Genomic DNA, 13557 nt, shown 5'->3' with positions numbered 1-13557 from the left:
CAAGGCTCTCATTCAAAATGGAAGGAGAGATAAAGAGCTTCCAAGACAGGCAGCAACTGAAAGAATATGTGACCTCCAAACCAGCTCTGCAAGAAATTTTAAGGGGGACTCTTAAAATTCCCCTTTAAGAAGAAGTTCAGTGGAACAATCCACAAAAACAAGGACTGAATAGATATCATGATGACACTAAACTCATATCTGTCAATAGTAACTCTGAATGTGAACGGACTTAATGACCCCATCAAAAGGCGCAGGGTCTCGGACTGGATAAAAAAGCAGGACCCATCTATTTGCTGTCTACAAGAGACTCATTTTAGACAGAAGGACACCTACAGCCTGAAAATAAAAGGTTGGAGAACCATTTACCATTCGAATGGTCCTCAAAAGAAAGCAGGGGTAGCCATCCTTATATCAGATAAACTAAAATTTACCCCGAAGACTGTAGTGAGAGATGAAGAGGTACACTATATCATACTTAAAGGATCTATCCAACAAGAGGACTTAACAATCCTCAATATATATGCCCCAAATGTGGGAGCTGCCAAATATATAAATCAATTATTAACCAAAGTGAAGAAATACTTAGATAATAATACACTTATACTTGGTGACTTCAATCTAGCTCTTTCTATACTAGATAGGTCTTCTAGGCACAACATCTCCAAAGAAACGAGAGCTTTAAATGATACACTGGACCAGATGGATTTCACAGATATCTACAGAACTTTACATCCAAACTCAACTGAATACACATTCTTCTCAAGTGCACATGGAACTTTCTCCAGAATAGACCACATACTGGGTCACAAATCGGGTCTGAACCGATACCAAAAGATTGGGATCGTCCCCTGCATATTCTCAGACCATAATGCCTTGAAATTAGAACTAAATCACAACAAGAAGTTTGGAAGGACCTCAAACACGTGGCGGTTAAGGACCATCCTGCTAAAAGATGAAAGGGTAAACCAGGAAATTAAGGAAGAATTAAAAAGATTCATGGAAACTAATGAGAATGAAGATACAACCGTTCAAAATCTTTGGGATGCAGCAAAAGCAGTCCTAAGGGGGAAATAGATCGCAATACAAGCATCCATTCAAAAACTGGAAAGAACTCAAATACAAAAGCTAATCTTACACATAAAGGAGCTAGAGAAAAAACAGCAAATAGATCCTACACCCAGGAGAAGAAGGGAGTTAATAAAGATTCGAACAGAACTCAACGAAATCGAGACCAGAAGAACTGTGGAACAGATCAACAGAACCAGGAGTTGGTTCTTTGAAAGAATTAATAAGATAGATAAACCATTAGCCAGCCTTATTAAAAAGAAGAGAGAGAAGACTCAAATTAATAAAATCATGAATGAGAAAGGAGAGATCACTACCAACACCAAGGAAATACAAACGATTTTAAAAACATATTATGAACAGCTATACGCCAATAAATTAGGCAATCTAGAAGAAATGGACGCATTCCTGGAAAGCCACAAACTCCCAAAACTGGAACAGGAAGAACTAGAAAACCTTAACAGGCCAATAACCAGGGAGGAAATTGAAGCAGTCATCAAAAACCTCCCAAGACACAAGAGTCCAGGGCCAGATGGCTTCCCAGGGGAATTTTATCAAACGTTTAAAGAAGAAACCATACCTATTCTCCTAAAGCTGTTTGGAAAGATAGAAAGAGATGGAGTACTTCCAAATTCGTTCTATGAGGCCAGCATCACCTTAATTCCAAAACCAGACAAAGACCCCACCAAAAAGAGAATTACAGACCAATATCCCTGATGAACATGGATGCAAAAATTCTCAACAAGATACTGGCCAATAGGATCCAACAGTACATTAAGAAAATTATTCACCATGACCAAGTAGGATTTATCCCCGGGACACAAGGCTGGTTCAACACTCGTAAAACAATCAGTGTGATTCATCATATCAGCAAGAGAAAAACCAAGAACCATATGATCCTCTCATTAGATGCAGAGAAAGCATTTGACAAAATGCTTAATTTTTTAATAGAACTTCCATATTGTTTTCTACATGGCTGTACCAGTATACATTCTCACCAACAGTGTGCAAGGGCTCTCTTTTCTCCACATCCTCACCAACACTTCCTATCTTTCATCTTTTTTTTTAATTTATTTTTTATTGGTGTTCAATTTACTAACATACAGAATAACCCCCAGTGCCTGTCACCCATTCACTCCCACCCCCCGCCCTCCTCCCCTTCTACCACCCCTAGTTCGTTTCCCAGAGTTAGCAGTCTTTACGTTCTGTCTCCCTTTCTGATATTTCCCACACATTTCTTCTCCCTTCCCTTATATTCCCTTTCACTATTATTTATATTCCCCAAATGAATAAGAACATATAATGTTTGTCCTTCTCCGATTGACTTACTTCACTCAGCATAATACCCTCCAGTTCCATCCACGTTGAAGCAAATGGTGGGTATTTGTCATTTCTAATAGCTGAGTAATATTCCATTGTATACATAAACCACATCTTCTTTATCCATTCATCTTTCGATGGACACGGAGGCTCCTTCCACAGTTTGGCTATTGTGGCCATTGCTGCTAGAAACATCGGGGTGCAGGTGTCCTGGCGTTTCATTGCATCTGTATCTTTGGGGTAAATCCCCAACAGTTCAATTGCTGGGTCGTAGGGCAGGTCTATTTTTAACACTTTGAGGAACCTCCACACAGTTTTCCAGAGTGGCTGCATCAGTTCAGATTCCCACCAACAGTGCAAGAGGGTTCCCCTTTGTCCACATCCTCTCCAACATTTGTGGTTTCCTGCCTTGTTAATTTTCCCCATTCTCACTGGTGTGAGGTGGTATCTCATTGTGGTTTTGATTTGTATTTCCCTGATGGCAAGTGATGCAGAGCATTTTCTCATGTGCTTGTTGGCCATGTCTATGTCTTCCTCTGTGAGACTTTTGTTCATGTCTTTTGCCCATTTCATGATTGGATTGTTTGTTTCTTTGCTGTTGAGTTTAATAGGTTCTTTATAGATCTTGGAAACTAGCCCTTTATCTGATACGTCATTTGCAAATATCTTCTCCCATTCTGTAGGTTGTCTTTTAATGTCTGTTTTTTGTTTGCTTTGTTTTCTAATTCAAGTATAATTAATATATGGCGTTGTATTAGTTTCAGGGGTACAATATAATGATTCAATAGTTCTATATATTATTCAGTATATTCAGTGCTCATCATGATAAGTGTACTCTTAATCCCTTAATCCCTTTCACCTATTTCACCCATCCCCTCTGGAAACCACAAGTTTGTTCTCTATATTTAAAAGTCTGATTTTTTTTTTTGGTCTCTGTTTTCTTTGTTAATTTTTTTTTTACATTCCACAGATCAGTGAATGATATGATGGATGAACCTGAAGGACGCTAAGTGAAATGAAACAGATGCAGAAAGACAGAATCCTCATGATCTCACTTATATTTAGAATCTAAAATACTCCTAGAAGCTGAGAGTAGAATGGTGGTTTCCAGGAGCTTGGGGGGAGGAAGACATGGGGAGAGGCAGTTCAAGGGGTACAGAATTTCAGTGATGTAAGATGAGCAAGATCTAGAGAGCTAATGTACAGCATGGTGACTATAATTAACAATACTGTATTATATACTTGAGATTTGCTATGAGGGAAAACTTAAGTGTTCTTATCACTCACACAAAAAAGAAAATGATAACTATGTGAGGTGATGGATGTTAATTTTGATTGTGGTGATCATTTCACAATGTTTGTAGTATATATCAAAACAGCAAGTTATACACCTTAAATATATACATTTTTATTTTTTAATTATATCTTAATCATGCTGTTCTCAACACACAGGGTCCTTTGAAGACTACTTGATTTCTCCTATGGCCTTTCCTGACCTGCCCAGTTCACTGTGGCTTAGCTGTCCCCTAACTCTGGTAACTCTGGTACCATTCTCCTTCTGAACCACACCTCGTGACAGCATTGATCTACACACTACTGCTCTCAGGTATGTCCATCTTGTCTCCTTGACAGCAGTAACTACATAGGAAATGGCTTCTCTACTCCTCATAATACCCTAGGACAAAGATCCATACACATGTCATGTACCTAGTTTGCTGGCCTCATTATTAGGAGAAAAAGAAAAGCAACTTCCTCAGTCTTCTATTTACATGAAAGTGAGACTGATGTAGATCTGGCTTCTCAGTATGAATCTTTATTATAAGCAGCCCCTAATCTTCTTCAAAAGCCATGGATGGCCTTACATTGGGATTATGTGGCTGGTTTTATCCCCTTCTTAACAAACTGAAGTTAGCTATGAAGGTTAGGAGGAACTTGCAGAAATCTGGTGTTCATCCTGTATCACAGGGAGCTAGCTACATGCAGAATAATTTTCTTTTCTACAAAGCTGTCTACTGTTAGATGATTGAACACTACTCATAATTTGCTAGAGAAAGGGGAGGACCAAGTCTATTGTGTATGTGGTATCTTTTAAATGCTGACTCTCTTTTTCTATTCTTTTGCCATTTGAGCTCAATTTTAAAATGATTTTCAGACCTAGCAAGAATATTGAAAGTAGTTTATTTTCTGAAACAGCTCAGTTTTCTTAGGCAGTTTGTAGAAAACCTTAAGATATGTAATGCTGCTATAATTTGGGAAATCATACTAATTTTACAAGATGGACATACCTGAGAACAATGATGTGTAGATCAGTACTGCCAACAGGTATGGTTCAGATGGTAATTCTAAGTCATAGAAGTTATCTAAGTGTGAATCAGTATACTTAGTGTTATTCAGAATATGAGCCAGTGCTCACATTTAAATTTAGTCTCCAAATTAAGATGCTCAATAACATGGGGGTGGAAATATAAAAGAAGCCATGGTGGTGATAGAATTAGGAAGTAGATAGAAATCAGTATTAGATGCTGGTTGCTAGGGACATCCTTTGAATATACACCACCTCCAAATAGCTGGCTCTATTTCTGCTCAGCTTCTTGACCTACCTAAGTAATTCAACATTGCCAATATGGCCTAATGGAGGAATGAAGTTGATAAGACCTTGTAATCCTTTCCTTAGTCTTTCTAGTTTAGCTTAACCATTTTCTAATTATTTCTATAGATTCCAGTTCTTTAGAAATTTAATAGTTATGTTGAAATTCCCTGGGCTAGGTATGTCAGTTAGATATTGCTGTGTAAGAAATCACTCCAAAACAAATCAAGCATTTATGTAACTTATGATTCTGTGGGCTGGTTGGGTAATTCCTTTGTTCTCCTCTGGGCTTGCTCATGCACTTTTGGTCAACTATGGGTTAGATAGGTGACTACAGATACTGGCTGGGACTTCTCAAATGTTGGGAGTCAGCTGACTGCCAGCTGGTTTAGGAAGGCCTTGGGTCCTTATCCCAAGTTCAGATAATCCAGCTTGTTCACACTGCAGTAGCAGGCAAAGAGAAGCAGTGAGCAAGGTCTCTTGATGCTTAGGTTCAGAACTGGCACAATGTCATTTCTGCCCATTCTGTTGGGCAAAGGAAGTCACCAGCCCAGCCCAGATTCAAAGTGTGAGGTATTAGACTCTAACTCTGGAGGGGAAGAGCCACAAGTCACACTGCAAAAGCATAGATACAGGGAGGGTAAATAATTGTGGGGTTTATTTATTTATTTATTCATTCATGAAAGACAGAGAGAGAGGCAGGCAGAGACACAGGCAGAGGGAGAAGCAGGCTTCATGCTGGGAGCCTGACATGGGACTCGATCTCGGGTCTCCAGGATCACGCCTAGGACCAAAGGCAGGCGCCAAACCACTGAGCCACCCCGGGATTACCTGGGTTTGTTTTTTGTTTGTAGTTCACATATTGGGAGAATTTTATACATACACGGATACAAATTTAAAAAAAGTTTGTTTTGAGAGGGAAAAAAAAGCTTATTTTAGCTACTGAAATGTAGGAGCAGTGATCAGAGTGCAACATTAGGTGTCAAAATGTAAAAGATGTTTTTCCTGTACTCTAATTTTAGGTGTCCATTCTCTCAGGGTTTGACCTTGGTGATTTTGCTATTGTTGTTCTCTCTTCTCATTTGGCTACATTTTCAAAGGACTGGGATTTTCAGATGCCTGAGATCATTTAAGATACAGGTCTTAAATGTGTGTTCAGAACCTTTGTACTGTGTAATTGATTATTTTGGGTTATAATAGTTTATTTTTCTAAGATATTTATACTCAATGTTTCTTTACAGGATTTAACAAGGTCCTGTCTTCTTATTTAGTACCAACAAATTTAAAATATTTGTGAAACACTGTTCTGGGCAGAAAAAAAAGATCTGGTGATATTTGTGGGCCTTCGATTTCCACCAACTATTCAAGTCTTTTTAATTTAATTTAAATTCCTGTACAGTTAAGATGCAGTGTAATATTAGTTTCAGGTAAAAAAAAATTAGTTTCAGGTGTACTATATAGTGATTCAGCACTTCTATACAACACCCAGTGCTCATCCTTAATCCCCAACACCTATTTCACCCATCCCCCATTCCCACCTCCACTCTGGTAATCATCTGTTTGTTCTCTAGAGTTAAGAGTCTGTTTCTTGGTTTGTCTCTCTCTCCCCTTTCCCCCCTTCACTCCTTTGTTTTGTTTCTTAAATTCTACATGTGAGTGAAGTCATATGGTATTTGTCTTTCTCTGACTGACATTTCATTCAGCTCCATCCATGTTGTGTGTCTTGAGACTGCAGGCCAGGGATTGCCAATTCACAGACCAAGGCAGATAAGGTCTGAGTGAAATGCTGGGTGTATTATCTCAGAGGCAATAGGAAGTGAGGGGGGGTGGGTGGAATCCTGTGGTAGACCAGCAGTCCCTGACATTTGCTGCATGTTAAAATCACCTGGGGAGCTATGAAAAAATGTCCAGGCTGTATTCCAAGTTCACTAAAAAGAATCTTTGGGAATGGGAAACAGATATCAGTGTTTTTAAAGCCTCCTTAGGTAATCTCAATGGTTTATGGATAAAGAATTAAGCCAGGATGTCTTAGTCATTAATGTGCAGACAAATGACCTGGAGATTTGGTTCCAATTCAGATTCATCAGGTCTAGGGTGGGACTTAGTTTCTGCATTTTTAGTTTGTTCCCGAGTGATGCCAGTACTGTTGGTTTTCAGACCATATTATGAATAGCAAGGCTCTAAAGTAAAGATCTCAAGCAGCCCACAGATAGTTTTGTGGGTTTTTTTCCCCTTTTGGTTGGTCTATTGCATATTTAAACAAATTGAGACAACACTTCAAAATTTAGAGATTTCTCACAGAAATTCATATTGCTGACTTCTCATGAAAAAAGTGAAAGATCTGGCTCTGCATTTCCACCTGGACTAGTGCTGAAGAGGGATGCCCCTGTTAAGGTGATGGAAGTGAATCACCAAGGGAGGCTTTGAAGTGCTTTCCCCCGTGCTTAAGAATAGGATAAATGTAACTTTTTCTATATGGACTGGCAGATCTGTATATAACACACAAGTGCACATGTGCATGTTCAGCAAAAACCATAAAGGCAAAAGCCAAGCAATTAAGTGGGAAAAGGTAGAAGGAAAGGAGAAGAGGAATAATTCCTTAAAACTTAGAAATGTTTATTTGTAAAAACCTTATTGGTTGCATCAGAAGCCTACTGGAGCTGTTTAAGGGGGAAAATAAGTGAGAGGGGAATTTATTATATATGGGTAGCTCATGGATCATGATACAGCAGGGTTTCAGAAAAGAATAAACCCAAGGACATGGATGTCACTGAAGCAGATCTTCTCTTTGCCTTCATCTTGGCTCCCCTCTACATATCTTCCTCATTCCACGTCCTTGCTGCTTCAGTTCAATAGTTCACCTGGTGTAAGACATGGCCACCAGCAATACTTGGGTTTACATGCTGGAGATATTGCTATGAGTCCCAACCCATATTCCCAAGGAAGGGATTATGACTGGCTTGGTATGGAGGATGACCTGGGAGGCTTCTGCTCCACTGAGGAAACTCACCGCAATTGAGCAGGAAGTTGAACCCTCCCACACAGTGAGGGAGGACTAATGCTCTGGAAATCCAGAGTGACCCCAGCTCATCCTAGAGGCAGAGAGACAGACATGAAGGTCTATGGACTCCTTCACTCATGAGGCATCTTTGCCCTTGACAGAAGGAAATTCCCATTGCAACCTCAACTGTAACAATAGCAATAATACCTGAGGGGGAAGTAAGGGTAGCATTTACTAACTTCACTGACTTTTCCCCTCTGCAAAATACACTGTAAAGTCAGAAAATGACATAAAGGTGTCAACTCCTGACAGCCCACTACAGGTACACTTTTGTTATGAGTGTGAAAGTGTGGGTGGTACTAAGTAAATAACCCACAGAAATCATTTCCAGAAATGAAGTCGGGGAACTCAGTCCAAAATACACAAGGCAGAGATGCTCCTGATCAATTTTAGAAGGTGAGGAAACTAGGTGAAGTGTGAAAATGGGAAAAGAGAAGAGAAAAATGTTAATAAGCCAGGTTATTGAGGAATCTAAAAAGTGGCTCATAAGAGTATGCGTTTACTCCTCTATAATGAGATCTGGGATTATCTGTAAAAACATTTAGCTCTGATTGTTTTAAAGAGAAGAGATAAAATGTTTAATATGTGGCACCCTGGAGTGTGCCGTTTTTCCTTATTTCAAATGATAATCCTAATGAAACACCTATAATGTGTAAGAGATCAAGTCGTATAGCTTCCCATCAGAGAGTGCAATTGAGAACAACGGCACAGATGTTGTATATTCAAATGATGAGGTGAGAGCAGATTTGAGGATAGAGGAACTAAAGTGCCTAATATAAGACTATATGAATACTCCCAGCTGGTCCTAGGACTCACCTGTCTGACTTTGATCAAGATGTTTCATAATGGGGCCAAGTGCTGAGTCTACCTTATAAGTAAAAATATACCCTAAGGCTCTTTCTTAAGATCTGAAAAAATGTGATTGTGCTAACAATTGTAATGAGTCACTGGGCCCAGACTAGTGGTCTCAGACCTCTGCCTACAAGACTAAGAGAACACACATCAATATGTAGGGAGGAAACATTGAAGTCCCATTTGTCCTGGGATAAAATCTTCCGTTAAATTTGTCAGGAGACCTCAAGTTTATCTGTTTGTCTTTGGCTACAGGTACTGACCATTCTCTCCGGAAAACTAAAAGTAGTAACTACTCCCAAATAATCTCAAGTTAGGTTTGATTCCTACAAAGGCCTAGCAGATTCACATGGAGACAGACATGAAAACTTCTCCCTGGCTCCTTATTTCTTTTCCTCTTTCTTCCCTTCCTTTATTTAGAATCAGGCCCTTGTAACAATGCATTAAAATAAATCTGAGTGGTATTAGAACAATAATTCATTTTCACAGAGGCATGGCTTCTTTCTACAAAGGAGGCTATTCAGACAACTAAATCCTTCTTGGTGAGGTTTCTGAAATGAGAGCAGGAAAAGGGCTACCTACCTATCTATCTCTTACTACCTGGGCTGGCTTGGTTGGCTCTATTCCCTTAGCCAGCGGGTGGGACTCTGCTCTATTTGGCTTAAACACTCCTTTTCCGACAGGCCAAAATGCCCTTTCATTTTTGCCAATTACACTAACATTTACACAAATACTTTCTGACTGTTCCAAGCAGGTAAATTCTAGCAGCCTCCAGCTTCTGCCTTCACAGGTGGTGATTTTTAAGAGTCTTTCATGGAGGAGAAAACCTCTACCTTTCTCTGACAGGAAATAGGTCTTTGCACCCTTCTGAAGAAATTAACAGATGGAGAGACAGTTTGAATCACTCTCTTCATTAATGACTTCTTAAATTGTCCATAAACTCAGGATCTGTGTGACTTCTGAAGTAGTGAATGGTTTCAAAGATGGATCTAAAAATATTTCTTTTTATGCTTCAGCTAAAGAATAAGGAAATGACTGACTACCAAAAAAGAATAGAGAAAAAATTAGGTGAATAACAGAATATCTATAAGTAGATATAGATGGATTGATGTTGTATGGTAAGGGAGAACAGTAGGGGTATGGTGGGGGGGATTTCTAATAAATGCTCAGTAAATTTGAGTGGGAGGCCACAGGTGAAGAAAAAGTTCCAGAACTCTTAAAGTGAGGGTGTCTATGAAATAAACTATGGAGAAGAGGGAGCAAAGGTGAGAAGTTAAAGCAAAGATCCCACTTTACTGTGGTCATGTAGAAAACATGTGTATCACAGGGCCACTGCAATGGCTCAGTTAAAGTGGGATTTAAGGGTGAAAGCATTAAATAGGATTAAAAAAAAGGAATATTACATAATGACAAAATCAAATATATTGTTTAATCTCCACTTTTTTGGGACACCTGGATGGTTCAGTGGTTGAGCATCTGCTTTTGGCTCACGGTATGATCCCGGGGTTCTGGGATGGAGTCCTGCATCAGGCTCCTTGCAAGGAGCCTGCTTCTCCCCCTGCCTGTGTCTCTGCTTCTCTATATATATCTCATGAATAAATAAAATATGTTTTTAAAAAAATCTCCACTTTTTGTTGTTTATCCAGTTTTCTTCTTGAAATTGATTTCTGGTTTCATATCATTGTAGACAGAAATTTTCTTAATGTCATTTCAATCTTCTCGAATTTATTGAGACTTGTCTTATGGCTTAACATGTGATCTATCTTGGGGCATGTGGTATATGGACTCGAGAAGAACATGTATTCTGCTGGTTTTGGATGGAATATTCAGTGTAATTTAATTATATCTATCTGGCTTAATGTGTCATTTAAGGTAGATATTTCCTTATTGACTTTCTGTCTAGGTGATCTATCCATTGATGTGAGTGTTAAAGTCCCCTACTATTATTGTGTCATTGTCAGTTTCTTTTAATGTCAGGTCTTTTAATATCTACTTTATATATTTTGGTGCTCTTATGTTGGGTGCTTACATATTTATAAATATCATGTCTTCTTGCTGGATTGATCTCTTTGCCATTATGTAATGCCCTTCTTGTCTTTTACTACAGTCTTTGCTTTAAAGTCTATTTTAACTAATATGAGTATAGCTACACCTAGATTCCATCCAGGATACCATATCATATTTAGTCACCATGTGTCTTTAAGCATCTCTTAGCTGTGATAGTTTCTCAGAGTTTTCTTGTTTTTGATGACTTAGACCAATGTTTATTTACTTGTTTTATTTTGGTAACAGCTTTGCCGAGATAAAATCATGTACCATGCAATTTACATACCATTTGAAGTGTACCATTCAATGCCTTTTAGTATGTCCACAGAGTTGTATAACCATTACTAGAATCAATCATCACATTTAAGTGGCCCTGAAAAGAAACTCTGTCATTTTTTTTTATTACCCCTCCACTCCAAATTTCCTATCCTTCAGCCCATGCAGCCATGAATCTACTTTCTATCTCTATAGATTTGTCTAATCTGGACATTTCACATAGATGAAATGTAATGTGTGGACTTTGTTGCTGGCTTTTTTTCTTAGCAAAATGTTTTCAAGATCCATTTATGTTGTAGCATATATCAGCACTTCATTCCTTTCTATGGCCAAATAGTTCATTCTATGTACATATCACATTTTGTTTATCCAGTCATCAGTTGATGGACATTGGGGTAGTTTCTACTTTTTTTTTTTTTTTTTAAGATTTTATTTATTTCAGAGAGGGGGGAGAGAGAGAGAGAGAAAGAGACAATGAACAGGTGGGAGGGGCAAAGGGAGAAGGAGAAGCAAACTCCCCATTGAACAGGGAGCCCAATGTGGGGCTTTATCCTAGGACCCTGGGGTCATGACTTGAGCTGAAGGCAGACGCTTAACCAACTGAGCCACCCAGGTGCCCAGGTGACTATTATGAATATGATTACTAATTTCCTTCAACATTGTATACTTTCCTGTGCACAAGTCTTGCATATTTTTTTGTTAAATTATTTCTAAGCATCTTATTCTTTTTTATGCTATTATAAATAGAATTGTTTTTCTTAATTTCATTTTCAGATTGTTCATTGAAAGTACAGTTGACCCTTGAACAATATGGGACTTAAGTATGCTAAGCCTGTCATCCACATTGAAAAATCTATGTATAAATTGTGACTCCCCCCAAATTTAAGTACTAATAAATAGCCTACTGTTGACTGGAAGCACTACCAATGACATAAATAGTTAGCACTAAATGTATTGCATACGATATTCTTACAATAAAGTATGCCTTAGAAAAGAAAATGGTATTAAGAAAAATCATAAGGAAGAGAAAATACATTTACAGTATTTATTTTTAAAAATCTGTATATAAATGAACCCATGCAGCTCAAACTTATGTTGTGCAAGAGTCAATAGTATACAGAAATACAACTGTTTTTGCATACTGATCTTGTATCCTGCAACCCTGCTGAACACACTTATTAGCTCTACTAGTTTTTGTGTGCATGAATTCCTTAGAGTTTTCTATAAGATCATATTATCTGTGTGTAGTAATAGTTTTACTTCTTCCTTTGCAATGCATACATTTTTTTCTTTCTTTGTCAAAACTAGTTGCTCTGGCTAGAACCTCTAGTAAATGTTGAATAGAAGTGGTGAGAATATCCAAGTTTTGTTCCTGATCTTTGGGAAAGCATTCACTTTTTCACCATTAAATATTAGTTTAGCTGTGTCTTTTTCATAGATGGTCTTTATCAAGTTGAGAAAGGTGTCTCTTAATCATGAAGGAATGCATCTATTAAGGTGATTGTGTGGACCTTAAAAAATTATTCTATTGGTATCACGTGTTATATTGAGTAATGTTCAGATGTTGAGCCAATCTTAAATTCCTGGGATAAAATCTACTTGGTTATGATGTATAATCCTTTTTATATGCTGCTGGATTCTGTTTGCTAGTACTTTGTTGAGGACTTTTGTGTCAATTTTCATGTAGTTTTCATGTGAGATCTGTCTGATTTTGGTATCAAAGTAATATTCCTTCTGTCCTATTTTGTGAAAGAGTTTGAGGAAGATTAGTGCTAAATATTCTTTATATGTTTTATTAACCAGTGAAGTTATCTGGTTCTGGGCTTTTCTTTTGGGAAGTGTTTTTGATTACTAACTTAAACTCTATTTATTATTCAGAATTTCTATTTCTTCTTGAGTCAGTATGGTAATTAGTCTCTTTCTAGAAATGTGTCCACTTCACCTAAGTTATATAATTTGTTGGTATATATACAGTTATTCATAGTATTCCATTATCATCCTTTTATTTCTGTAAGGTTGATAGTAATGTGCTCTCTTTCATTCCTAACTTTAGTAATTTTAAACTTACCTTTTTCTTGGGCAGGCTGGCTAGAGTTTCAATATTTGTTGATCTTTTCAAAATTCATTGATGTTCTCTATTTTTCCAGTCTTATTTCATTTATTTTTATGCTTATCTATATTATTTCCTTCCTTCTGCTCACTTCGGATTTAATTTGGTCTCTTTCTTCTAGTTCCTTAAGGTGGAATTTTAGTTACTGATTTGAGATCATTTTTCTTTTTTAATAGGTTAAGTTTTAGTGTGTTGTATTTTTGTATTCATTCAACTCAAAGTATTTATCAATTTTTCTTG

The 13557-nt window shown here is 37.8% G+C and overlaps 1 long non-coding RNA gene across 1 annotated transcript in view; it reads left to right on the top strand.

Annotated features, from left to right (window-relative positions):
* LOC144314448 (uncharacterized) overlaps positions 1–13557 on the top strand; it is a 131258-nt gene that overhangs the window by 9269 nt on the left and 108432 nt on the right. Inside the window, exon 2 of the long non-coding RNA XR_013380326.1 lies at positions 3838–3991. This is a non-coding gene — a long non-coding RNA (uncharacterized LOC144314448). The remainder of the gene's footprint in view (positions 1–3837; positions 3992–13557) is intronic.

This window comes from Canis aureus, chromosome 5 (genome assembly GCF_053574225.1).
Source record: "Canis aureus isolate CA01 chromosome 5, VMU_Caureus_v.1.0, whole genome shotgun sequence".
Lineage (NCBI taxonomy): Eukaryota > Metazoa > Chordata > Mammalia > Carnivora > Canidae > Canis > Canis aureus.
The sequence above is the reverse complement of the archived record's forward strand: the minus strand, read 5'-3'. Positions and strand labels throughout refer to the sequence as shown.